Source organism: Mauremys reevesii, linkage group 12, assembly GCF_016161935.1.
Source record: "Mauremys reevesii isolate NIE-2019 linkage group 12, ASM1616193v1, whole genome shotgun sequence".
NCBI classification, from domain to species: domain Eukaryota; kingdom Metazoa; phylum Chordata; order Testudines; family Geoemydidae; genus Mauremys; species Mauremys reevesii.
The window spans coordinates 37,360,468-37,383,950 of NC_052634.1; the positions used below are offsets into that span (position 1 = coordinate 37,360,468).

The window sequence follows — 23,483 nt, forward strand, 5'->3', positions numbered from 1 at the left end:
TTAGGGGTGGGGGTGGAGAATTTGAAATGTAAGGAGAAGAAAAATCTTTCTTCTGCTCCCTCTCATCAGAGCATCTAAAAACCAGGTGAGAAATACCTCTCCCCCACTGCAACATCAACTCTGGTGGGCTTGGGCTGAGGAAGGAACTTCTTTCCCCAGCAGCTCCAGCTCACCTGGGCTGGGCCATGGACATCTGCCCCCACAGATCTGGTACGCCTGGCCTGGGACAGGGGAGGGGCTCCTCTCCTCTCCATTGGGGACATGGCGGGATGAGAGATGTGACAGGGCTTTACGGGAAATCATTATTTGCCTGATTCATGTGCCAGTCCTAGTCCTTGCTGACCAAACAAACAGTATCCTGCATGCTGATGCCAGTTTGGAGGGTCTGGGAGTACTCTCCTACCAGGAAGTGGAAGGTAAATGTAAATCTGTAGCCTTTGCCAGCTGAGGACTGTCTGATAGCGAAACTCACTATCCCATCCACCAGCTGCAGTTCTTGGCCTTGAAATGGGCCATCATTGAGAAATTTCGAGACTACTTGTCTGGTGCTCAGTTTTAGGTATGCACAGAGAACAATCCACTGACTTATGTGTTAAGAAGGGCTAAGCTGGATTCTACAGGGCAGAGATGGGTGGCTACTTTTGCTAGCCATAACTTCAGCATTCAATACCAATGAGCTGGTATAATAGGGAGTGTGATTTATCAGGACCACCAACTCTTGGCTGTGGGGAGGATGTAAGCAGGGTCAGAATGAACTCTACCCTGCCATCTGTTGGTGATGTGTTGTAAAGGCTTTTCGTTGCTGATGTGCATGGTCACACCCACCCCACATTGCATGATGGGGGTGCTTGTCCAAATGGTGATTTTGGCTGCTGTGGGATCCCCAAACACTTTCTTAATAGGGCAGGAGTAATAAAGTGTAGTAATCCCGGTCATATGAATCAAAAACAGTAGAACGGTACTTAGCAGTTCATGATTTCGGGACTCACCTGAACCTACATAAAAATCGTTAGACAAGGGACATGGGTTAAAAAGAATAGCAATTTAAGAGAGATTGAAAATATATGTGTTTAACATGCTGGGATTCTGCTGAACTCTCAAAATACACAGTTTATGGTTTTCTTCTCTCTTTAGTTGAAAAATAGAATTAATTATTATTCCACTACAAATAGTGTGTTAAAGCATACACTTAAAAATCTTAGACAGCTAAGTGAAAAATTGAGATATACTGAAGAAAGTGGATTGTGATGCTATTTAAAAGCTTAAGTTCATAGGAATACAGTTTGGAACGAGAACCTGGCAGAAAAGTTTTGCTGGAAGAGTTAGCAGAGCAAGATTGTTAGTCACAGGTCAGTGGGTGGGTTTATGCAAATCCTGGACTCTTGGACAGGGGCCACACAACTTCTGTGGCACATGCACCACCTCTGCAACTAACGTTTGCTACCTCACTCCCTAACAACACACCTTTTATCTCTCAGGGCCAAAATACACCGTGAAAGAGATCTAACGGCATAAGCTTAGGGTGAGCAACTGCAGCACTAACAACAATTTGAAGAGATTCAAAACCGCCTCTGCCTCTGTCTTTCCACACCAGGGACAGCAGAAAGGACATCAACAGCACCTGCAAGAGACCAACAAACATCCATTTCTACCTCCCAACATGCCCTGCCGTTAGGAACCCCTACCCCTTAATGGTGAGTACTTTTCAGGCGAGGGTGACGCTCTCAGGCCTCAAATGCCAGGTACAGTTACTCTGTCCTTGATCCAAAATCAACAGGAAAATACACTGGATTACTCCTGCCCCAATAACAAAGAGACTGGGGATCCCGCAGCAGCTGAAATGACCGTTTGGACAAGCACTCCCATCATGCAATCCGGGGTGGGTGTTACCATGCAAATGACATCAGCCCCAAAAGGCCTTGACGACAGATCACCAACAGATGGCAGGGTTGACTTCATACTGACCCTGCTTCAACTAGATTGTGGCAAAGATTCCCAAACACCGAACGTTAAAACTCACCTAACGCGGGTCAATCCATCCTCATCGTCAGAACCGCCGTTATACTCCTCACCCGAACGTAGCCCTCATATGGACAACATACCCTCCTAACTCAGTGGCTGTACGTTAACCTTTTACCCCCAGTCAGGGCTATTGCAGATTATGTATTCCTTACGCCAACCCATTTTAAACCGAACTTTGCACCCCTTGGGTTAGCTGTACGTTGTTCCCTGAGCACCAGCAACTTCGATGCCGAAACTCTGTCCCGGACACTTTTTTTTTCTTTGAACTTCATCTTCCTAAAATGCTGACTTTTGTTCGAGATCCCGGCTCCTCTTCCTTTGCAAGGCGTGTGCGTTCGCTCCGCTTTACTCTGCTAATACGGGCGGGGGCGATTGAGCCAGAGGTGCTTGCCTGCTGCAGACACGGATCCAAGGCTGAACCTCGTCCCCACAAGCGTAACTGACAACAGTGTAAGAAGTGCTCCCGTCTCTGGCACTCAGCGACCCAGCTCCCAATGGGGTCCAAACCCCAAATAGATCCTGTTTACCCGGTAGACGCTCGCTGTAAAATCCTGTGACCAGGGCAGCTGCCTAGTAGCCTGCGCATCTGCCTGCCAGAGCGAGGGACGGTAAGGCACTACTCCGGATAGTGGCAGCTAGGTGGCAGGGGGAGAGCATGAAGAAGCAGCAGAGTGGCGCAGCGGGAGCGTGCTGGGCCCATAACCCAGAGGTCGATGGATCGAAACCATCCTCTGCTACGTGTGCGCTTGTTTCTTTTCCCTCTGGGCCTTTAAGCGAGCCGGTGACCAGCAGAGCCCCAAGAGCCTAGGCCATGAGGCAAGAGGTGGCTGAGGCGAAGTGGCGGCCTGCCAGGGAGCTCCCTGGCACCTCTGGCTGCCTGGGCTGAAGGCAAGAGGCAGGCCTGGGCGTGGCGAGGGCCTCCTGTCCAGGAATGAGGCTGCAGTGCTTCCTGGTCCCCTTTTCCCACCCACACCGGCAGGCGGCTGCTGCGGGAGAACACAAGAGAGGCTCTGGGGGCGCTAGGCAGCGCTGTGTGTGTGGCTGTCAGGGGAAAGAGCCGAGGCTCCCGACTCGACCTGCCATTGACTCGCGTGGCTCTGCGCGCTGTCAGCCGGGGCGGGGCGGGCCAGGCCGCGGACGTGACTCAGGCTTGGGCCGCATGGCCGTGCTTTCCTGACGAGGCATGAGGCAGGCCAAGAGCTTTGCACAGCATACAGGGAAGTGGGAGGGAGGCGTCTTTGAGCCGGCCTGTCTCCTCCGCTTCTCCTTGCCGCTGGGCGGAGGCGGAAGGGAGCGAAATGTTCCCGGCTGAAAGTTTTTGTGCTCGGCTTTGAGGATTAAGCCTGAGCCTCCGGCACGGCTGCTGGCAGATGGGTTTCTGAATGGCATCCAGCCTGCTCTTTGGACCACCAGCTGAAAGCACTGAGGCCAAGAGGCAGCAAAATGGGACCTTTGAGGCTCCCCCCACAGGCCTCGGGGAAGCAAGGAAGCAGCACAGGCTTAGCGTCGTCCCTGGGTGGGCTCGAACCACCATCCTTTCGGTTAACAGCCGAACGTGCTGACCCATTGCGCCACAGAGACACGGAGGAGCAAGGCTGTATTGAGCACAAAAGCCGGGCATCAGCTCAGGGTACGGTATAGCACACGCATGCAGTGGATAGACAAGCAACAGCAAGGAACTGGACTGGTATGGAGCGAAAGTTCTGTGGGAAGGAACCGAAAGAGCACCGGGCTGTGGTACAGCGCTCGCATACACTTTCTTTGGCCTGTTTTGCTGGAAAAGTTAGCAGAGCAAGATTGTTAGTCACAGGTCAGTGGGTGGGTTTATGCAAATCCTGGACTCTTGGACAGGGGGCGGGGGGGGGGGAACACAACTTCTGTGGCACATGCACCACCTCTGCAACTAACGTTTGCTACCTCACTCCCTAACAACACACCTTTTACCTCTCAGGACCAAAATACACCGTGAAAGAGATCTAACGGCATAAGCTTAGGGTGAGCAACTGCAGCACTAACAACAATTTGAAGAGATTCAAAACCGCCTCTGCCTCTGTCTTTCCACACCAGGGACAGCAGAAAGGACATCAACAGCACCTGCAAGAGACCAACAAACATCCATTTCTACCTCCCAACATGCGCTGCCGTTAGGAACCCCTACCCCTTAATGGTGAGTACTTTTCAGGCGAGGGTGACGCTCTCAGGCCTCAAATGCCAGGTACAGTTACTCTGTCCTTGATCCAAAATCAACAGGAAAATACACTGGATTACTCCTGCCCCAATAACAAAGAGACTGGGGATCCCGCAGCAGCTGAAATGACCGTTTGGACAAGCACTCCCATCATGCAATCCGGGGTGGGTGTTACCATGCAAATGACATCAGCCCCAAAAGGCCTTGACGACAGATCACCAACAGATGGCAGGGTTGAATTCATACTGACCCTGCTTCAACTAGATTGTGGCAAAGATTCCCAAACACCGAACGTTAAAACTCACCTAACGCTGGTCAATCCATCCTCATCGTCGAATCGCCGTTATACTCCACACCCGAACGTAGCCCTCATATGGACAACATACCCTCCTAACTCAGTGGCTGTACGTTAACCTTTACCCCAGTCAGGGCTATTGCAGATTATGTATTCCTTATGCCAACCCATTTTAAACCGAACTTTGCACCCCTTGGGTAAGCTGTACGTTGTTCCCTGAGCACCAGAAACTTCTATGCCGAAACTCTGTCCCGTACACTTTTTTTTTCTTTGAACTTCATCTTAATAAAATGCTGACTTTTGTTCGAGATCCCGGCTCCTCTTCCTTTGCAAGGCGTGTGCGTTCGCTCCGCGTTTTACTCTGCTAATACGGCGGGGGGCGATTGAGCCAGAGGTGCTTGCCTGCTGCAGACACGGATCCAAGGCTGAACCTCGTCCCCCACAAGCGTAACTGAAAACAGTTTAAGAAGTGCTCCCGTCTCTGGCACTCAGCTACCCAGCTCCCAATGGGGTCCAAACCCCAAATAGATCCTTTTACCCTGTAGTAGCTAGCTGTAAAATCCTGTGACCAGGGCAGCTGCCTAGTAGCCTGCGCATCTGCCTGCCAGAGCGAGGGCGTGTAAGGCACTAATCCGGATAGTGGCAGCTAGGTGGCAGGGGGAGAGCATGAAGAAGCAGCAGAGTGGCGCAGCGGGAGCGTGCTGGGCCCATAACCCAGAGGTCGATGGATCGAAACCATCCTCTGCTACGTGTGCGCTTGTTTCTTTCCTCTGGGCCTTTAAGCGAGCGGTGACCAGCAGAGCCCCAAGAGCCTAGGCCATGAGGCAAGAGGTGGCTGAGGCGAAGTGGCGGCCTGCCAGGGAGCTCCCTGGCACCTCTGGCTGCCTGGGCTGAAGGCAAGAGGCAGGCCTGGGCGTGGCGAGGGCCTCCTGTCCAGGAATGAGGCTGCAGTGCTTCCTGGTCCCCTTTTCCCACCCACACCGGCAGGCGGCTGCGGGAGAACACAAGAGAGGCTCTGGGGCGCTAGGCAGCGCTGTGTGTGTGGCTGTCAGGAAAGAGCCGAGGCTCCCGACTCGACCTGCCATTGACTCGCGTGGCTCTGCGCGCTGTCAGCCGGGCGGGCGGGCCAGGCCGCGGACGTGACTCAGGCTTGGGCCGCATGGCCGTGCTTTCCTGACGAGGCATGAGGCAGGCCAAGAGCTTTGCACAGCGTACAGGGAAGTGGGAGGGAGGCGTCTTTGAGCCGGCCTGTCTCCTCCGCTTCTCCCTTGCCGCTGGGCGGAGGCGGAAGGGAGCGAAATGTTCCCGGCTGAAAGTTTTGTGCTCGGCTTTGAGGATTAAGCCTGAGCCTCCGGCACGGCTGCTGGCAGATGGGTTTCTGAATGGCATCCAGCCTGCTCTTTGGACCACCAGCTGAAAGCACTGAGACCAAGAGGCAGCAAATGGGACCTTGAGGCTCCCCACAGGCCTCGGGGAAGCAAGGAAGTAGCACGGGCTTAGCGTCGTCCCTGGGTGGGCTCGAACCACCATCCTTTCGGTTAACAGCCGAACGCGCTGACCCATTGCGCCACAGAGACATGGAGGGGCAAGGCTGTATTGAGCACAAAAGCCCGGAATCAGCTCAGGGTACGGTATAGCACATGCATGCAGTGGTTAGCCAAGCAACAGCAAGGAACTGGACTGCTATGGAAGGAAAGTTCTGTGGGAAGGAACCGAAAAGAGCACCGGGGCTGTGGTACAGCGCTCGCATACACTTTCTTTGGCCTGTTTTGCTGGAAAAGTTAGCAGAGCAAGATTGTTAGTCACAGGTCAGTGGGTGGGTTTATGCAAATCCTGGACTCTTGGACAGGGGCCACACGACTTCTGTGGCACATGCACCACCTCTGCAACTAACGTTTGCTACCTCACTCCCTAACAACACACCTTTTACCTCTCCGGGCCAAAATACACCGTGAAAGAGATCTAACAGCATAAGCTTAGGGTGAGCAACTGCAACAATAACAACAATTTGAAGAGATTCAAAACCGCCTCTGCCTCTGTCTTTCCACACCAGGGACAACAGAAAGGACATCAACAGCACCTGCAAGAGACCAACAAACATCCATTTCTACCTCCCAACATGCGCTGCCGTTAGGAACCCCTACCCCTTAATGGTGAGTACTTTTCAGGCGAGGGTGACGCTCTCAGGCCTCAAATGCCAGGTACAGTTACTCTGTCCTTCATCCAAAATCAACAGGAAAATACACTGGATTACTCCTGCCCCAATAACAAAGAGACTGGGGATCCCGCAGCAGCTGAAATGACCGTTTGGACAAGCACTCCCATCATGCAATCCGGGGTGGGTGTTACCATGCAAATGACATCAGCCCCAAAAGGCCTTGACGACAGATCACCAACAGATGGCAGGGTTGACTTCATACTGACCCTGCTTCAACTAGATTGTGGCAAAGATTCCCAAACACCGAACGTTAAAACTCACCTAACGCGGGTCAATCCATCCTCATCGTCAGAACCGCCGTTATACTCCACACCCGAACGTAGCCCTCATATGGACAACATACCCTCCTAACTCAGTGGCTGTACGTTAACCTTTACCCCAGTCAGGGCTATTGCAGATTATGTATTCCTTACGCCAACCCATTTTAAACCGAACTTTGCACCCCTTGGGTAAGCTGTACGTTGTTCCCTGAGCACCAGCAACTTCTATGCCGAAACTCTGTCCCGTACACGTTTTTTTTCTTTGAACTTCATCTTAATAAAATGCTGACTTTTGTTCGAGATCCCGGCTCCTCTTCCTTTGCAAGGCGTGTGCGTTCGCTCCGCATTTTACTCTGCTAATACGGCGGGGGGCGATTGAGCCAGAGGTGCTTGCCTGCTGCAGACACGGATCCAAGGCTGAACCTCGTCCCCCACAAGCGTAACTGAAAACAGTTTAAGAAGTGCTCCCGTCTCTGGCACTCAGCTACCCAGCTCCCAATGGGGTCCAAACCCCAAATAGATCCTTTTTACCCTGTAGAAGCTAGCTGTAAAATCCTGTGACCAGGGCAGCTGCCTAGTAGCCTGCGCATCTGCCTGCCAGAGCGAGGGTGTGTAAGGCACTAATCCGGATAGTGGCAGCTAGGTGGCAGGGGGAGAGCGTGAAGAAGCAGCAGAGTGGCGCAGTGGGAGCGTGCTGGGCCCATAACCCAGAGGTCGATGGATCGAAACCATCCTCTGCTACGTGTGCGCTTGTTTCTTTTCCCTCTGGGCCTTTAAGCGAGCCGGTGACCAGCAGAGCCCCAAGAGCCTAGGCCATGAGGCAAGAGGTGGCTGAGGCGAAGTGGCGGCCTGCCAGGGAGCTCCCTGGCACCTCTGGCTGCCTGGGCTGAAGGCAAGAGGCAGGCCTGGGCGTGGCGAGGGCCTCCTGTCCAGGAATGAGGCTGCAGTGCTTCCTGGTCCCCTTTTCCCACCCACACCGGCAGGCGGCTGCTGCGGGAGAACACGAGGGAGGCTCTGGGGGCGCTAGGCAGCGCTGTGTGTGTGGCTGTCAGGGGAAAGAGCCGAGGCTCCCGACTCGACCTGCCATTGACTCGCGTGGCTCTGCGCGCTGTCAGCCGGGGCGGGGCGGGCCAGGCCGCGGACGTGACTCAGGCTTGGGCCGCATGGCCGTGCTTTCCTGACGAGGCATGAGGCAGGCCAAGAGCTTTGCACAGCGTACAGGGAAGTGGGAGGGAGGCGTCTTTGAGCCGGCCTGTCTCCTCCGCTTCTCCCTTGCCGCTGGGCGGAGGCGGAAGGGAGCGAAATGTTCCCGGCTGAAAGTTTTTGTGCTCGGCTTTGAGGATTAAGCCTGAGCCTCCGGCACGGCTGCTGGCAGATGGGTTTCTGAATGGCATCCAGCCTGCTCTTTGGACCACCAGCTGAAAGCACTGAGACCAAGAGGCAGCAAAATGGGACCTTTGAGGCTCCCCCCACAGGCCTCGGGGAAGCAAGGAAGTAGCACGGGCTTAGCGTCGTCCCTGGGTGGGCTCGAACCACCATCCTTTCGGTTAACAGCCGAACGCGCTGACCCATTGCGCCACAGAGACATGGAGGGGCAAGGCTGTATTGAGCACAAAAGCCCGGAATCAGCTCAGGGTACGGTATAGCACATGCATGCAGTGGTTAGCCAAGCAACAGCAAGGAACTGGACTGCTATGGAAGGAAAGTTCTGTGGGAAGGAACCGAAAAGAGCACCGGGGCTGTGGTACAGCGCTCGCATACACTTTCTTTGGCCTGTTTTGCTGGAAAAGTTAGCAGAGCAAGATTGTTAGTCACAGGTCAGTGGGTGGGTTTATGCAAATCCTGGACTCTTGGACAGGGGCCACACAACTTCTGTGGCACATGCACCACCTCTGCAACTAACGTTTGCTACCTCACTCCCTAACAACACACCTTTTACCTCTCAGGGCCAAAATACACCGTGAAAGAGATCTAACAGCATAAGCTTAGGGCGAGCAACTGCAGCACTAACAACAATTTGAAGAGATTCAAAACCACCTCTGCCTCTGTTTTTCCACACCAGGGACAGCAGAAAGGACATCAACAGCACCTGCAAGAGACCAACAAACATCCATTTCTACCTCCCAACATGCGCTGCCGTTAGGAACCCATACCCCTTAATGGTGAGTACTTTTCAGGCGAGGGTGACGCTCTCAGGCCTCAAATGCCAGGTACAGTTACTCTGTCCTTGATCCAAAATCAACAGAAAAATACACTGGATTACTCCTGCCCCAATAACAAAGAGACTGGGGATCCCGCAACAGCTGAAATGACCGTTTGGACAAGCACTCCCATCATGCAATCCGGGGTGGGTGTTACCATGCAAATGACATCAGCCCCAAAAGGCCTTGACGACAGATCACCAACAGATGGCAGGGTTGACTTCATACTGACCCTGCTTCAACTAGATTGTGGCAAAGATTCCCAAACACCGAACGTTAAAACTCACCTAACGCTGGTCAATCCATCCTCATCAGAATCGCCGTTATACTCCACACCCGAACGTAGCCCTCATATGGACAACATACCCTCCTAACTCAGTGGCTGTACGTTAACCTTTTACCCCCAGTCAGGGCTATTGCAGATTATGTATTCCTTACGCCAACCCATTTTAAACCGAACTTTGCACCCCTTGGGTAAGCTGTACGTTGTTCCCTGAGCACCAGCAACTTCTATGCCGAAACTCTGTCCCGTACACTTTTTTTTTCTTTGAACTTCATCTTAATAAAATGCTGACTTTTGTTCGAGATCCCGGCTCCTCTTCCTTTGCAAGGCGTGTGCGTTCGCTCCGCGTTTTACTCTGCTAATATGGCGGGGGGCGATTGTGCCAGAGGTGCTTGCCTGCTGCAGACACGGATCCAAGGCTGAACCTCGTCCCCCACAAGCGCAACTGAAAACAGTTTAAGAAGTGCTCCTGTCTCTGGCACTCAGCTACCCAGCTCCCAATGGGGTCCAAACCCCAAATAGATCCTTTTTACCCTGTAGAAGCTATCTGTAAAATCCTGTGACCAGGGCAGCTGCCTAGTAGCCTGCGCATCTGCCTGCCAGAGCGAGGGCGTGTAAGGCACTAATCCGGATAGTGGCAGCTAGGTGGCAGCCTGCCAAGGAGCTCCCTGGCACCTCGGGCTTAGCGTCGTCCCTGGGTGGGCTCGAACCACCATCCTTTCGGTTAACAGCCGAACGCGCTGACCCATTGCGCCACAGAGACATGGAGGGGCAAGGCTGTATTGAGCCCAAAAGCCCGGAATCAGCTCAGGGTACGGTATAGCACATGCATGCAGTGGTTAGCCAAGCAACAGGAAGGAACTGGACTGTTATGGAGCGAAAGTTCTGTGGGAAGGAACCGAAAAGAGCACCGGGGCTGTGGTACAGCGCTCGCATACACTTTCTTTGGCCTTTTTTGCTGGAAGAGTTAGCAGAGCGAGATTGTTAGTTACAGGTTAGTGGGTGGGTTTCTGCAAATCCTGGACTCTGGGACTAGAGCGGGGAGGGGGGACAACTTTTGTGGCAGACGCACCATCTCTGCAACCAACATTTGCTACCTCACTCCATAACACTACCCCCAGAGCAGCCTTTTACCTCTCAGGGCCAAAATATACCATGAAAGAGATCACATGGCATAAGCTTAGGGCAAGTGATTTTAACACTGCAGCACTAACAACAATTCTAAAAAATTTAAAATTGCCTCTGTCTTTCCACACCTGGAATAGCAAATGTAAGAACAAAACATACATTCATTTCTATCTCCCACAACTTTTTGCCGTTTGGAACCCAGACCCCTTAATGGTGAGTACTTTTCAGGCGAGGGTTAAGCTCTCAGGCCTCAAATGCCAGGTACAGTTACTCTGTCCTTGATGCAAACTAAACAGGAAAATACACTTGATTACCCCTGCTTCCTCTCCCACAATGCTCTGCTCGCACACATGCTCACGTGCCTCTGGCCCTCCAGTCAGGCCCCTCCCGCTGCCTGCCTGCCTGGCCCGGTGCACTCCCCTGGCCAGCCCGGGCTCTTCGGCGCTGAGAGCCCGGCTGCCAGCCCCACCAGGGGCCCTTGCCGAAGTGCCGCCTGGTCCCTGCTGGGGCCTCTGCTGGGCCCGCTGTCCGCGTCAGGCGGGCGGGCGGCTGCGTCAGGGGCTGCAGCCCAGCTCAGAAAAGGAGGGGGCCAGACAAAGCTGGAACCTGATTTCAAGAACACTTCAGTGATGCCCGAGAGTCCTAGCCAGGTCCAGTCCCAGGAATGATCAAACCTGAGATTTAAATCAGTTCAATTAAATGCTCTGCCGGTGCCCCTGACTCCCTGCCCGCAGCCCCTGCTATCCCAGCCCTGAGCTACCAGTCAGCGCTCTGCCTGTGCCTCTCACTCCCAGACCACAGCTCTGGCTTGTCGCTGGGGCACTGGGCAATGCGGTGGAAGTGCGCTATACACAGCCAGTCCGGATTCTGCGGGAGTTTCCTTTCTCTGAGCAGGCTGTCTGCAGGGCAAGAAGCTTATGAAGCTTCAACCTTCCTAGGTCTGACCCTTGAGCATTCAGTATCCCTGTCCCACCAGCCGCATCCTGCTGTGTGACTGCACATGGCTAAGCAAAGAGAATGAACCCCAAATCCCCCCTGTGCTTTGGGAGCCAGGTTTGCTGTGGGAATTCTGTAGTTCAGATGACTTCACACCTGGGCATTGTGATTCTCTGGCATTAGGGCATTACTGTGCTGATGGCTGAGTGATTAAGGCGTTGGAGTCAAAATCCAATAGGGTTCCCCTGCGCAGGTTGGAATCTTGCTCACAACGAGGCCTGTGTTTTAGCCAGTCTCTCACCGGGACAATACCTCTGTACAACCCCTGAGACACTCTCACCCTCTCCCCACCCCAAGTAAATCTTGTTCTGCTCCTTTCATAGAGATCCCTGGGACACCACCTCACACGGTGTCCCTGAGGGGTCAGGCAAACTCTCAGCACCTGAACCGTCTGCTACTCACCTGGTGACCTATAGATCAGCCATAGCCCTGGTTCTGCTCCTCTCTAGAGTGCAAAAGGAGCCAAGTCAGCGACTCCATGGGAGCCATTTCCCACAGGAAGTGCATTGAGTGCCCCTGTGGTGCTGGGGGGCTGGTGCTGCTGCTGCCTGTGGGGCTGGCAGGGGGGCTGATGTCTGCACAGACTCTCAGCTGCCAGGCCGGAGGGGGCACTTGGGACCTTACCAGACTGGCTCAGTGAAGACGGGGGCTTGACAGAGCAATACAGACGCTCTCCAGAGCACGGAGCAGTATCCGCCCATGCAGCCAGGCAATGAGCATTTCTCACAGCCTGGAGCCGAGGGGGAGGCGGCAGCTGCTGTTCCAGCTCCTCGGGGACAGGCTCCCCACAGGAGCCTGTCCCCTTCTTACTCCCCACAGTTAAGGGCGTCAGGTTCCTCCGGTGGGGGTGTGGAGCAGCCATTCATTTTCCTGTTCGCACTCCTCTGCGGTGTGAAAATTGGGGAAGGGAGGCAGAAGCTCCACTTCCCTCCCGAAATGATGCCCAGTGGGGGAAGCCAGGACAATAGGGTGGGGCGGCAAGTGGTGGCCAGACTCTTGCTGCCAGGGTGTAGTCTAGCTCTGGGTCCAGCTCAACTTCCTCCCTGTGCCACTGGCCCCCAGTCCCCTTCCACCACCAGGTCAACCCGGGCACTAGGGCAGGAACTGGGTGAGGCAGCAAGTCAAGTCAAGCTGAGCAAGGCAGGCAAAAGTGAGTCTTGTCTTCATGGGCCACTCACAATGACGTCCTTTTTGTGTGCAACTGCTGCAAAAAACTCCCGGAAAGAGAAGCAACAGGCCAAAATGCTCCTACATAGCTGCCAAAGTAGCTCAGTTGGGAGTGTATTGGGCTGGAGATCTAAGGGTTGTTTGTTCAATCCCAGATTTCAGCAGGTCCTTTCATCCCTTTTTGTACAATGGTGGTTTGTCTTCTGGGAGCACAGGGGTGCCTGCACTCCAAGGTGAGTCTCTGAGCTTGGGCTCTGCAATAGGAAAAAAAAACTGTGTGCTGCTGGCCTCACCTTTTCCAATGAGGGATGGGAGCTGTCTCTCCTACATGAGTTATTGGTGGACCCAATATGGCAGGAAGAGAGTGAGGCAGGGTGGCCCTCAGGAATGGTGCCAGAGATGGTGCTGGGCAGGGATTGGGGATGAAAAGTCCTCTGTGCAGCTGAGCAAGGGCAGTGCCCTGGAAGGGGCATCTGTGAAAATGGCCATTTGGAAGGTGGAAGGGATTTGGGGGCCCAGGAGGAGGCACTTGATGTTCATTGCCTTGGAGCAGCTGGGCTTGGACATGGTGGGTGTTCAGGAAATGCACATTAACAAGTCTAGGGTAGCTTGATGGGCAGAGGGTGATTGGTGGAAGGGCCCATCTCTCTGGTCCTCCAGGCCAGTGAAGAATGATGGGGTTGGAGTCTTGTTCTTTACATTCATGGTGCGAGTACAGAAGGTGCTGGAGCTCCAACCAGGGAGGGCATTAAAGGTTGGCTTTGTGCTCTGTAGCACTGGTTATGGCTATATTAGTGTGTATGGTCCCCAGTTAAGGCGTGAAAGGAAAGTTCTATGAAGGAACTGGCTCCCTTCCTCTAGACTGTTTGGTGTTGATCAGGATTTCAATTCCCTGACCCACGGCAGAGGATATTGGAAGCTGAACATCCAGAGCTTGCAAGATAAAGGAGCAGAGGGGGAGGCCTGGTGGTGTTGGCAGAACGGAAAAGCATCAGAGGGGGATTGGTGGGAGTCGGTGAGGGAGGAGTTGGCGGCTTTGTTGTGGCAGTCGGGCAAACACCACAACATTTAAGAAACCAATGGTGCCAAGTCCTGCAGCGTCGCCTGTGGGATTTCCACAAGAGCATCCAGGCAGGGGAGCCAGTCAGCGTGTGACTGTACGACCGGATCAAGCGACAGTTGCCCGAGTTCCAGGAGATTAGGCTGCAGCTGGCTGATATGAGCGGGAGCACTGAGTGAAGGGAGGGGTGGCCTCCCCTGACATTTTTGTGGCCTGCAGGGAATGGAGACAAAGCAGGGGGATGCAGGGACTCAGGGCAGGACCCAGAGATCTGGTAGAGCAGGACCACAGTCGCTGGAGGAGGAGAGAGAGTCCTGCGAGAGGAAGCCGCTGGTGGGAAGCAATAAGTGCAGAGTGCAAACCAGCCAGCTGAGAGTCACAGGGGTCTAGAAAATGAAACAGCAGCAGGTCCCATGGTGTAATGGGCAGCACTCAGGACTCTGAATCCTGGAATCTGAGTTCAAATCTCAGTAGGACCTGCTGGAGATATGTTAGCTTGCTGCAAAACCCTGGAGCTCAATGTGCTTGGCTACCCTCTCTCAGGGTGAACTAGAGTGAATTTTTTCCCTCCTGCTGGGTGACTGATGGCCACTGGAGATAGGTATTTGGTCTGGCTGGTTCAATGGGCTGGCGGCTATAGGTTGGGGTCCTAGAACTTAACAGTCTGGCTAGAGAGTCCTGTGCTTTGACCATATGGTTGTTTCTCACTGCTTCACCTGAAGTCCTCAACTTTGGTCCCTGCAGCTGCCACACTTTTCCTCTTGCCCACATGGCATTTAAAGGAAGGAGTTCCAGGGCCAGGCTTCATAGTCAGGTCTAGGCAGGAGGGAGGAAGAGTCCCAGGCTGGAGCCCAGCACCTCTCCTCCTCTGGGCACCTGCAGCAGAGGCAGCTGGTGCTGACAGCTCCAAGGGAAGGCTTAAAAGCCACAGAGCAACCAAGGGCAGGGCAAGAGGAAGGCAGGAGCATGCCTATGCGCGGCCAGCAGACAGCCACAAAGACACCCGGCCAACCTGCTCCCTGCCATGCCAACCCCCCACTGAAGGCCACTCACAGACCAGCATTCGGTCTGCGGCCAGCATCACAAGGTGGTTGGAAAGCAGGTGGAGGCCTCTGACCGTTCCCACTCAAGGGGCTCCTTTTGGCAGTGGGGCAGGAGTTATTTCCACCAAGAGGCTTTTTCCCAGCTGCTGAGAAGCACAGAAGTACCCAGTGTTTGCTCTTGCGGTGAAAGGGGTTAATACGTTTAGGCGGCCTGGCTAGCTCAGCTGGCAGCACCTCTGGCTCTTACTCTGAAGGTTGAAGTTACAAGGCCCGGTTTGGGTGCTTGGGGCTCCTCTTCAACAATACAACACACAATGTGCCTAAGCCCCCACCCAGTAACCTGGGGAAACTAACCCTGGCCACTGGGTGCCTCTAAGAGATGATACTTTCCCCACTCACAACCACTGAGTGCAGAAAAGAAACTTTAATAAAAAGGAGGAAAATCACCTTGTATTAACTTGGGAAAACACCACAATCAGGATTCATAACACAACACTATGAGCAAAACACCCACCCACAGTGCACTGGGCAGTGGCCTTTGGCCTCGGGCTCTTAAATCAAGACCCCAGAAGCTCTGTGGATGTGCCCCTCCCTTCACTGCACCTCACCGACAGCTGCTGTCCTGGGTCAATGAAAACCCAGAGTTCACCTCTCACCTCCTGGGGGGAAAGCCCCTTTCTCCCTCCGCTGTCTGGCCACATTGCCGGTCACTTGCCGTTCCCCCCGTCACTGCTCTGCTGGCCACCCTCTCTGCTCTGGGATGTCTTGTGGTCCCACCAGGAGCGGAACAGGCTCCCTAAAAGCAGGGCCGCCCAGAGGATTCGGGGCTCTGGGGCAAAGCGGGGGAGCGGACATAAAAAAAGGCGCCACCTGCTGCGGCTCTTGTACTCACTGGGTGGCGTCTGAGTCTTCAGTAGCAGCAGGTCCTTCACTCGGTCTGCGTCTTTGGCAGCACTGAAGGACCCACCACAGAAGTGCATCTGAAGACCCGGAGTGCTACCAGGGAAGGGATTCTTGGCCAGAGTTTGTGGGGCCCCTGCGGGGCCCGGGGCCTTGGGCAAATTGCCCCACTTGCCCCCCCAGGGTGGCCCTGCCTAAAAGTAGCGGCCACCAGAGCCCAAACAGTAGCCCCACCCCTTCCACTCGAGGCCACGCCCCTACCCCACCCCTTCTCCCCAAGGCCCCACTCCTTTGCTGCGTCATCCCCCACGACCCCTCCTCCCGCTCACTGGTCTCCGGCCCCTCCCCCCATCATTAGCCCTTACTGTCATTACAAAGTGGTAAGGCAGAGCCCTCCCATTTTTAAAAGTCCTGGGGTGTTGTTCCCCCCTGTTCAGGCACCCCTGGGTCCCTGCGCTTCACACAGCTCTCCCTGATTTCAGCTGTTAGTGAGGGAGCCTCCCTGCTAGCGCAGACTGGGCAGTTTGTTGCATGAGAGACACTGTCCCAAAGCAGGACTAGTACTTAGAGCTGGTTATCAGTGATTTCAGATCTGTTGGTCTGTAGCAAGACTCTCCATTGAGTCTTAACCAGCTCTGTTATTACACAGGGAAGAACAAAAGGGTGAAATGGGGCCTGGAACCCTTAAGAAGAATCCACCCCACCAAGTACCAACACTTGTCGCTACCTGCTCTCAACCCCACTGAGAATGTTTTGGGGTCACCTTGGCTTTATCAGCCTAGGGGTCTCAGAAAACACTGAGTGACAGTGGCACAGCTGGTTAGCATGCAGTACTGAAAGGAGCTATGCTGAGATTGTGAGTTCAAACCTCACCTGTAGCACTGGTTATCATTAACAACATGGCATCACCCTCTCATTTGGTCCTGTGGAATGTAGAACTCCAGCCCAGGGAACCCTGAGAAAAAAAGGAGTCAATAATGCCCCCTTCCATTATTACCTCCTCTCCAGAGCTCAGGTCAGAATCTGCAATCCTTTCTTCCCCCAGCCCCTGTGCCAGGATCCCTCAAGCAGAGCCTAGAGTCCACCATGGCGTCTGTACTATTGACAAACACTAATTACCACAATCTAGTTGAAACAGGGTCAGTATGAAGTCTACCCTGCCATCTGTTGGTGATCTGTTGTCAAGGCCTTTTGGGGCTGATGTCATTTGCATGGTTACACCCACCCCGGATTGCATGATGGCATTGCTTGTCCAAATGGCCATTTCAGTTGCTGTGGGATCCCCAGTCTCTTTGTTATTGGGGCAGGAGTAATCCAGTGTATTTTCCTGTTGATCTTGGATCAAGGACAGAGTAACTGTACCTGGCATTTGAGGCCTGAGAGCGTCATCCTCGTCTTGAAAGTACTCACCAATATGGGGTATGGGTTCCTAACAGCAAAACATGGCGGGTGATGAAAATAGATTTTTGTTGGCAGCAGTGGTGGCTTTGTGTGTGCTGGTCCTGGTGTGGAAAAACAGAGACAGTTTTAAATCTTTTAAAATTGTTGTTGGTGTTGCAGTTCCTCATCATAAGTTTATGCTGTTAGATTTTTTTCACAGTGTATTTTGGTCCTTAGAGGTAAAAAGGTGCTCTGTGTGTGGTGATACGAAGTGAGATAGCAAAGGTTAGTTACAAAGGTGGTGCATGTCCTGCAAAAGTCATGTGCCCCGCCCACCCCAGTTCTGGTCTCAGTCAGGGCCTTCTCTTGTTGGAAAGGAGATGAAACCTCTTCTGGTAAACTGGCATTTCACACTTGGTAATGCTTCTCTCCTGATTGGTGGCGGGGTTTAGTGCCAATGCTTATATACTCTGGTTTCTCTTCAGATCGTATAAATCTATCACCTTACAACATGGGCTACGGCTATTATAAGTGAGAATAATGCATGAAGCAACTCACAAGCTTGTCATCCGAAGAAGTGGGTATTCACCCACGAAAGCTCATGCTGCAAAACATCTGTTAGTCTATAAGGTGCCACAGGATTCTTTGCTGCTTCTACAGAACCAGACTAACACGGCTACCCCTCTGAAGCTTGTCATAAACTCTAAACATGTTTTTTTATAAAGCTAATGCCTGTTTTAACAACACTAACAAACAGGTGAGCAAGACTAGTTTCCAGCCATGCGTTTGTCACTTTTCAGTAAGGCCTAGGGGCCTTGGCATGAGCTGGCACCTGGTCTGCCAGGTTCAGAAGAGGATCTTCCCTCTCTTATCCCCAGGTGTCTGTACTGGGAGCAGTACTGTTCAACTTATTCATAAATGACCTGGGGAAAGGGCTAAACAGTGAGGTGGCAAAATTTGCAGATGATACAAAATTGCTCAAGAGAGTTAAGTCCCAGGCAGACTGCCAAGAGCCACAAAGAGATCTCACAAAACTGGGTGACGGGACAACCGAATGGCAGATGAACGTCGGTGCTCATAAGTGCAAAGTAATGCACATTGGCAAACATAATCCCAACTATCCCTATAAAACGATGGGGTCTAAATTAGCTGTTACCACTCGAGAAAGAGATCTGGAAGTCGTTGTGGATAGTTCTCTGAAAAAAATCCACTGAATGTGCAGCGGAGCTTTGGGAATCATTAAGAAAGGGACCGGTAATAAGACAGAAACTATCATATCGCCTCAATATCAATCCATGGTACGCCCACATCTTGAATACTGCGTGCTGATGCGGTCGCCCCAACCTCAAAAAAGATATATGGGAATGGGAAAGAGTCAGAAACAGACAACAAAGATGATGAGGGGATATGGACCAGCTTCCGTCTAAGAAGAGATTCATAAGATTGGGACTTTTCATCTTGGAAAAGAGACGACTAAAGGGGGATACGAGGGAGGTCTATAAAACCATGACCGGCGTGGAGCAAGTAAATAAGGAAGAGTTATTTACTCCTTCTCATAACACACGAACTAGGGGTCACCAAATGAAATTAATAGGCAGCAGCTTTATAACAAACAAAAGGAAGTCTTTCTTCACGCACCACACAGTCAACCTGTGGAACTCTTTGCCAGACGATGTCGCGAAGGCCAAGACTGTAACAGGGTTCAAAAAAGCACTAGATAAATTCATGGAGGATAGGTCTATCTATGGCGCTTCGCCAATGGTATCCCTAGCTAGGTATCCCGGTTTGCCAGGAGCTGGGCATGGGCGACAGGGGATGGAGCACTTGATTCCCTGTTCTGTTCATTCCCTCTGGGGCACCTGGCATTGGCCGCTGTCAGCAGACAGGATACTGGGCTAGGTCTTTAACTTGGACGGGTAGCTGGGAAGACGGTAAATCAGACAGAACCCGTTCGACAAACCTTTTCATTTCCTTGTTATTGCCTGACTCCTTTATTCATTTCCTTTTCCTTATTTCCCAGCAGACCGACTAGCCACCAGATTTGGCAGAGGGACCTGACGAGCTCCTTCTTTTCGGCAGCGTTGAACATGCCAGGGCACAGTCAGCTTCTGGATGCTCATTTGAATGTAACACCTAGCGCTCAGCTTTATTTCTGTTTCTTAGCTCTTTTGGGCCATCGCTCTTTGGTCTGACCCGTGGGATCCCTGCATTAGGAGAGATGGCTAATTAATGAGCCCATAAACCTTGGAAATCAAATTAAACCTGAAGTCCGTAGAAGACCTCGAAAGGCCCTTGGGGAGTGGAGTGCGAGCTGAGGAAGAGTTCCCTGCACAGCTTACCTCTCCATTCTCGTTTTCCTGTCCTGGGCGCAAAAGCCAGGAAGCAGCTCCGGGTAGGGAGGGGATACCATATGTGTGCAGTGGTTAGACAGGAAACAGCAAGGAACTGGACTCGTATGGAGTGAAACTGTAAGCATCTTCTGTATGCCTGATGACTGCAGGTTTGAGAGAGTTATGTGGGAAGTGGAGGCTTTTGGTGGGCTTTCAGAGGAAATGTAATGGAAAGGCTGCAGAAAGTGGAATCCCAGGTTTTTAAACAATCCTCCACTAACACACCAAACAGCTCAGGTCTAGTTACTCATTCAAAATTAGAATAAAGTTACAGCAAGATTTCATCATAAATGAAGTCAAACCCTAAAGATTTCAGAACACAACTGCTACAAGGAGCCACGAGGGAAGCAATACAAAGTCAACCTTGTCTCAGAGAAAGGCAGTTAAACAATTTCTCTTTTTTAAAGCAGCATAATCTCCCCAACCGAAGGACACTGTTCCCGGAGAAGGGTCCTGGAGAGGGTTTTCCTCGTTGGTGCCGGCCATCCACCTCCCCGAAAGGCGGGAGCTAGGTCGACGGAAGAATTCTTCCGACCAAGGCGCGGACTGATGTAGCCGCGCCGATTTACGTTCCCCGTGCAGACCAGGCCTGAGGGTCGGTGCGTGCTGAACAGTTAAGTCAAAACAGCTCCGTCCGTCAGAGGTGTGCAAAAGGGAAAACCCGCTCCTGGGCGACGCGGCCACGCCTACCCTAACCCCCAGCGTAGCTAAGGGCATTTGGGGAGGCGGTGGGTGGGCCTAAAGGGACGGAAAGCCCTCCTCCAGCATGGGATTGTGACAACCTAGTCTCCGTAGCACAGACAGGGGGGCCACCAAGAGACAGGAACAGACAGCGAAAGCCAAAGCGGCCCCAGGGCAGGGGGCGAGGCTGCCTGTTGGACGAGGAGACCGGGTGGGACAGGCATTTTGGACAGGCCGTCCTCCCGTCAAAAGAGGAAGAGCCCGAGAAGAAGGGCCAGGCAAGAAGCTACAAGCAGGGAAAGAAGCAGAGCAGGCAGGTAGGCAGCTCTCCTTAGAGCCAAGGAAGGCACCGATCCAAGCCCCCCAAAAGCAGACTAGAGAGCAGATCAGCTGCAAAAGACTAGGGAAAGCCAAAAACACAGAGAAACCCAAGTAAAGTTTCAGAGCTGAGCTTTGCTTACAAGGAGGAACGTGTGACAAAAATACCTAGAAGTACAGGGCCTGTGGAAAAGAGCACTCCCAAAGACCCAGAATAACAGCTGTTTTCCTGAGAATCTGCTTTGCAGTGTACTAAACCTAAACAACCCACTATTGGTTGTCTGTTGTTCAAACCAATCACCAGGGGAGAACGTGAATGCAGTCCCCCACTACCACAAATTATGCAGTCGAGTTCCCCGCATTTGGGGAAATCGCAGGGGTCAACACACCTGCAGTGCAATGGATGAGCCTCACCCTAGGAAAACCACCTTCATGATCATGGCATCTCCCCTGCCAAGTAAGTATGAGTTCCTACTGCCCGGCCGCCGCCCGCCCTCGCTCGCCCCTCACTTATAACACACGGGGCGGACCGCCGCGCCCCCCCCACCGACGGCCTCGCCCACACCGGCCCCCACTGCCAACAGCTGCCCCGACGCGGCCCCCGGAGACCGTCCCTTCCCCACCCCGAGCTCCCGGTGCCAAAGTCGGGCCCTGCCTGGCAGCCTGCGTCCGCTCCCACGATTCTCTGCTCGCACACAGATCTGCATACCTGCTCACGCGGCTCCGCCCCTCCGCTCGGGCCCCTCCCCCTGCCCGCCCGGGCCGCCGCTCTTGCGTGCTCAGCTCTTTGAGCTCAGATGGGGTGTAGTGCTCAGATCGAGTGCGACAGACCTTAACTTTGCCATGTGAGGGTCATTCTATCCCCATTACCTGGCTTGCTTATTTATACCTACGACTGTCTTTAACTGTTGTATGAGTGATGTACCCTCACTGCTTGCTGAAGGTATCTTGAACTCACCCACAGTATACCCCACATTGGGGACATTGCACACTGTATAAAAGGTATGTGCTGTCCAATACCAAAGTACTAGCATCCCCCTATACTCTGTATGTCACCCCTGATGACCAGTAACTGATGTTACAAACTCTCTGTATTATCTATTCTTAAACATTTTCTAATAAACATTTAAAACTAAAATTGCCCTATACTCTGTATGTCACCCCCGATGACCAATATCTGACGTTTTAACTCTCTGTATCGTTCATTTTCAAATATTTTCTAATAAACTTTTAAATCTTGGCCTATCCAAGGCTGTGATCAAGTGTCTTGATGTTTTTGGTCTTTTGGCCTCGAGATGAAAACCTTGTCTGTGTCTTGGGAACCTTGAGGTAAAAAATTATCTAAGTTGTAGCGGTCCCGTCCCGGGAAGCCAGGCCATCGGAGACGACGTGGCCCACCTGCTGCTGGGGAAAGAGTGCAGCTTGCATTTCGCTTCTCTCGCTCTCCCCACCGGAAGTTGGTCCAATACAAGAATGACCTCCTGCCTTGTCTCACGTCAGTTTCTCCTCAGGGCAGAAGGTCGGGTGTTGTCAGCCACTCTCCAGAAACTGGACGGCCACTCGATCCCTTTGTTACCTGCCAAGTGAGGCTGAGTGCACTGGCAGGCAGCGCCGTTTGAAGAAGTGGAAGATTGGACAAATGACCAGGGAGGAGTATAAAAATATTGCTCAGGCACGCAGGAGTGAAATCAGGAAGGGCAACTCACGCTTGGAGTTGCAGCTAGCAAGAGATGTTAAGAGTAACAACAAGAAGGGTTTCTTCAGGGATGTTAGCAACAAGAAGAAAGTCAAGGAAAGTGTGGGCCCCTTACATAATGAGGGAGGCGACCTTGTGACAGAGGATGTGGAAAAAGCTAATGTACTCAATGCTTCCCCACCCTCCTTCGTGATTTTGTCTTCACGAACAAAATCAGCTCCCAGACTGCTGCTCTGGGCAGCACAGCATGGAGAGGAGGTGACCAGCCCTCTGTGGAGAAAGAAGTGCTTCGGGACTATTTAGAAAAGCTGGATGAGCACAAATCCATGGGGCCGGATGCGCTGCATCCGAGGGTGCTAAAGGAGTTGACGGGTGTGATTGCAGAGCCACTGGTCATTATCTTTGAAAATTCATGGCCATTGGGGGAGGTCCCAAATGACTGGGAAAAGGCTAATATAGTGCCCATTTTTAAAAGAGGGAAGGAAGAAGGAGGATCCGGAGAACTACAGGCCAGTCAGCCTCACCTCAGTCCCTGGAAAAATCATGGAGCAGGTCCTCAAGGAATCAATTCTGAAGCACTTAGAGGAGAGGCAAGTGATCAGGAGCGGTCAGCATGGATTCAGCAAGGGCAAGTCACGCCTGACTAACCTAATTGCCTTCTGTGAGGAGAGAACTGGGTCTGTGGATGAGGGAAAAGCAATGGATGTGTTCTTCCTTGACTTTAGCAAAGTTTTTGATACGGTCTCCACAGTATTCTTGTCGGCAAGTTCAAGAAGTTTGGGCTGGATGAATGGACTATAAGGTGGACTATAAGCTGGCTAGGTCCTCGGGCTCAACGGGTAGTGATCAATGGCTCCACGTCTAATTGGCAGCCGGTCTCAAGCGGCGCGTGCCCCAAGGCTCAGTCCTGGGGCCGGTTGTGTACAATATCTTCGTTAAGGATCTGGAGGATGGTGTGGACTGCACTCTCAGCAAGTTTGCAGATGACGCTAAACTGGGAGGAGCGGTCGATACGCTGGAGGGTACGGCTAGGCTACAGAGGGACCTAGACAAATTGGAGGATTGGGCTGAAAGAAACCTGATGAGGTTCAACAAGGACAAGTGCCCGGTCCTGCACTTAGGACGGAAGAATCCCGTGCACTGCTCCAGACTAGGGACCGAATGGCTAGGCAGCAGTTCTGCAGAAAAGGACCTAGGGGTTACAGTGGACGAGAAGCTGGATAGGAGTCGACAGCGTGCCCTTGTTGCCAAGAAGGC

At 52.8% G+C, this 23,483-nt stretch overlaps 8 non-coding genes across 8 annotated transcripts; 3 read left to right on the top strand and 5 right to left on the bottom strand.

Moving 5' to 3' along the window:
- The first annotated feature begins 2,687 nt into the window (after positions 1–2,687).
- On the top strand, positions 2,688–2,759 carry TRNAM-CAU. The gene has a single exon. It is a non-coding gene; the product is annotated as a tRNA-Met (tRNA).
- A 770-nt stretch (positions 2,760–3,529) lies between these two features.
- Positions 3,530–3,603, bottom strand: TRNAN-GUU. Its single transcript has one exon. It is a non-coding gene; the product is annotated as a tRNA-Asn (tRNA).
- Positions 3,604–5,181: 1,578 nt separating this feature from the next.
- TRNAM-CAU lies at positions 5,182–5,253 on the top strand. The gene has a single exon. It is a non-coding gene; the product is annotated as a tRNA-Met (tRNA).
- Positions 5,254–6,008: 755 nt separating this feature from the next.
- On the bottom strand, positions 6,009–6,082 carry TRNAN-GUU. Its single transcript has one exon. It is a non-coding gene; the product is annotated as a tRNA-Asn (tRNA).
- Positions 6,083–7,652: 1,570 nt separating this feature from the next.
- Positions 7,653–7,724, top strand: TRNAM-CAU. The gene has a single exon. It is a non-coding gene; the product is annotated as a tRNA-Met (tRNA).
- Positions 7,725–8,495: 771 nt separating this feature from the next.
- TRNAN-GUU lies at positions 8,496–8,569 on the bottom strand. The gene has a single exon. It is a non-coding gene; the product is annotated as a tRNA-Asn (tRNA).
- A 1,587-nt stretch (positions 8,570–10,156) lies between these two features.
- TRNAN-GUU lies at positions 10,157–10,230 on the bottom strand. The gene has a single exon. It is a non-coding gene; the product is annotated as a tRNA-Asn (tRNA).
- A 10,601-nt stretch (positions 10,231–20,831) lies between these two features.
- LOC120376249 lies at positions 20,832–20,995 on the bottom strand. Its single transcript, XR_005587152.1, has one exon. It is a non-coding gene; the product is annotated as a U1 spliceosomal RNA (small nuclear RNA).
- Positions 20,996–23,483: the final 2,488 nt, after the last annotated feature.